The following is a 3,769-nucleotide window of genomic DNA, read 5'->3' as shown; positions in this document are numbered from 1 at the left end:
CATATTTGTTAGGAAACATTTAGAAACATGTTTAGGAAGAATATACTAATTACTTAAAGTTAAAATATGTAAAAAGCTCATATATTTTATGCTAGTTAGAAATCATGTCTTCTAAAAGATGGCATCAAAAATATTCATAATGCAATTTTAAATAGAAAAAGCAGAATTTTTTACTCCATAAAATACATATCTATATACAGACAGAAAAGAAACAATAAAAAATAAAAATAAAATGAGCCAAATTAAAAGAGAAGAGAAAGAAACTAGGAAACAAATGAGGTAAACATTATTTCTGATAGTAGAATTTGTGATGACTTCAATTGTTTTTATACTTTTTTACAGGGATTAAAGATGTGGGTTAGATGAATTGACAGAGCACAGAGGATTTCTAAGGCAGTAAAAATACTCTGTATGATACTGTAATGGTGGTTACATGTCATTATATGTTATCGAAACCTATGGAATGTACAGCACCAAGAGTGAACTCTAATGTAAACTACAGACCTTGAGGCAATTGTCATGGGTGCATGTAGGTTCTTCAACTCTAACAAAAGTGAAAATGTGCTGGAAGATGTTGATAATGTGAAGGCTGTGCATGTGTTGGGGAAGGGAGTATAAGGGAAATGTCTGTACCTTCCCCTCAATTTTTGCTGTGAACCTAAAGTTACTCTAAAAAATTAAGTCTTCAGAAAATGTGTTTTCTATATTCTCATCTGTATGTAGCCACTGGAGACAGATGGTCGGGATTCAGGTTCACATCCCAGTTCCATTTCTTTCTGTGTGATTGTAAGCAAGTCACACAATCTCCACAAAGCCCTTTCATTCTCCTCCTTAAATTAAAAAACATAGAATAGTGGGTAAAATAATTAAAAATTTTTTAATATGTACATAATAAAACTCATATAAAGATCTCAGCATAGCGTCTGGACACATATAAGCACTCAAAGAAAACTATTGTTGAAGTTATTATTAAACATACAGCTATTATTATCAATGTCAAACTGTTACAAATAATTTTTCCTGTTTTTTCAGAGATCAGTAGTTTATTTGTCCCATTTGTAAGTTAGACGCCTAAGGTTTCTTGGTGTTCCTGTTGACATTGTATGGAATTTTGGGTGTGTGACTGACCCAGGTTTTTAGTTACCTATATAAGGGAGACATTATTGATGAGGTCTTCTAGATGGAATGATCAGTGTTTTGTTGAAATCCAACTACACTAAGCTTTTCTCTGGCTTTAAATTTAACATCTGATCTGAGTCATAAGTCACTCAGCAGAACATCTTAAAACAGTTGGCTTCACGCCCATGTTCTCTGAAGGTACTCAAATAGACATTGGAAGAATTAGTTTCTTTCCGTTAAGGACTTTGGTTATGTATAAGTAGAAGTCGGAGCAGAAGATGGTTTGTACTATTCCAGACACCACTGCAATCTGGTCATGGAAATTCTCAGTTTGGTAGCGCCTGGTCTGGTGAGACAGGTAGAGTGCCCTTTGCAGCCCAAGAAAGAACAGGAACTGAGTAGTAATGGTCTCAGCTTCTCCAGCCTTGCTGGTCATGAAGACCTGCGGTGAGATGGCCACCAATTCCAGGTACAGAAAGTCAAGAGGATCTCTAGGGAAGTGAAACTGTAATTATCAAGGAAGGAGAAGCCAATGAATGGGACCAGAAGAAACTCCAGGTGGAATGTATCATTCTCACTGTCAAACATTTTCCAAAATCTCCCATAGATCATGTACACTGACATAAGCACAGAGGAGAAAGACCACCTTCACGACTGTGTTGAAGATGGAGATGACACTGACAAACAAGTCCACGTACTTGGTGGTGAAGATGACTACAGACAGTATCTGGCTTTTGTCAGTGATGTCTTTTTAGAACTTGGTCTTCCAGGTCTTCTCTAGGAGTATGGCCAGAAGGTGGCTCAGTCTGTCGAGGATACAGAACACAATCCTGGTCCAGCCAGCAGACCCAATGCCCATGCACAGCCAATTATTGGAAAACTTTCTAGTGGGCAAGAAGGCTGCCACACCTTGGCATGGCTTGTGGGTCCTGTGCAACCCTGTCCGTAACTCCGAGCTCTGCACTCTGTGCTCTCAGCTGATACAAACATTTCTTATTTGTTATAATTATAAAAGCTAAATAGGATTGATAATTAAATGCAAGGGCTGAGAAAGTCAGGGGAGAAAGCTGTTTGTCAATCCTTATTTAGGGCCCAAATGAAGCCCTGTGAGGGCAAGACAGGTAGACAACTGCATAGTGGCATCCCAAGAACAGGGAGAATATATTTCTGAAGAAAACTGAGTTTTGCCTCCTAAGGAGCAAACAACGAAAGCAAATGAGCACCAAGTTCAGAAATATGAACTTCAAAATATAGAGGAAATGGTGTCCATTGAGGATGCAAATTCCAGTGTCCCTAGGATAGCCCAAGCTGAGAATAGCAGATCTCAGCACAACTTTTGAGGCATGCTGGGAGTAATGAGCTGTATTTGTTATCTATTGCTATGTAACAAATTGCCCCAAGACTTAGCAGACTAAAACAATACACATTTATTATCTCATGGTATCTCTGGGTCAGGAATTTGGTTATGCTTAGCTGGGTTCTCTAATGAGGCTCTAGTCATTTCAAGGCTTGACTCAAAAGGACATGCTCCTAGCTCACTCTCATGGTTATTGGCAAGATTCATTTCATTGTGAGTTACTGGACTAAAACATAGTCCCTCCCAAGCTGTTACCCAGTGATTTCCCCTGATTTCTTGCCATATGAACATCCTCATTGAGCATCTCACAATGTGGCAGTTTGTTTCATCAAAGTGAGAAAGTGAGAGGTCAAGAGAGTAGCAGCAAGAAAGAGAGTTTTAGCAAGATGAAAGTCAACATTGTTTTACAATGTAATCATCAAAATGGTACCCATCACTTGAGCTATATTTTACGCATCAGAGGCAGACAAGTCACTTGATCCAGATTATACTCAAGGGGAGGATACTGTATAAGGACATGGATACTAAAAGGTGTGTGTGTGTGTGTGTGTGTGTGTGCGCGTGTGGTAGAGAGGTAGGTCACTGGGAGCCCTGTCTTAAGCAACCCATCCCAAGAGCCCAGTTAGTGGGCAACCACAGCAGCTACCTAAACTGATATGACAAAGGAATTGCTTGTTAAATGCTGCAGTGTGAACAAGCTGAGTATTTATGTTAATGTAGATTTTTATCTCTCTGCTTTTGCCAAAATAAAATACAAGAATGATTTAGGATAAATGTTTATAGACTGTTCACTTACCTAATAAAGAGACTATTAGGGATAAAAATGTAGAAGGCAAGCCTAGCCCTTATTAAAATCTCAGAGAGCTAATAGATGAAGGTAACTTTTTTTAAAGATTAAGTTTTTATTTTTTTAAAGATTTTATTTATTTACTTTTAGACAGAGGGGAAGGTAGGGAGAAAGAGAGGCAGAGAAACATCAATGTGTGGTTGCCTCTTGCATGCCCCCAACCAGGGACCTGGCCCACAACCCAGGTATTTGCCCTGACTGGGAATCAACCAGCAACCCTTCGGCTTGCAGGTCAGCACTCAATCCACTGAGCCGCACCAGCCAGGGCTAGATAAAGGTAATTTTTATATGTGAGAAATTTTGACCAGATGGCATTCAGAAGTTCCTGGAAAGAATTAAGAATGTAGTAACCAAGATATTGACAAGGGTTCTCACAGCTACACAGAAAATACTAGCTCCCAAAGACTGCAACTTCAGTAGGGCTGAAAGCCTTTATTTATGCAGAA

At 38.9% G+C, this 3,769-nt stretch overlaps 1 pseudogene; it reads right to left on the bottom strand.

The window, feature by feature from the left end:
* Positions 1-1,194: 1,194 nt before the first annotated feature.
* LOC114497244 lies at positions 1,195-1,978 on the bottom strand (annotated as a pseudogene).
* Between the last annotated feature and the right edge of the window lie 1,791 nt (positions 1,979-3,769).

This window comes from Phyllostomus discolor, chromosome 3 (assembly GCF_004126475.2).
Source record: "Phyllostomus discolor isolate MPI-MPIP mPhyDis1 chromosome 3, mPhyDis1.pri.v3, whole genome shotgun sequence".
Taxonomy (NCBI): Eukaryota; Metazoa; Chordata; class Mammalia; order Chiroptera; family Phyllostomidae; genus Phyllostomus; species Phyllostomus discolor.
This window is presented reverse-complemented; position numbering and strand designations above follow the sequence as displayed.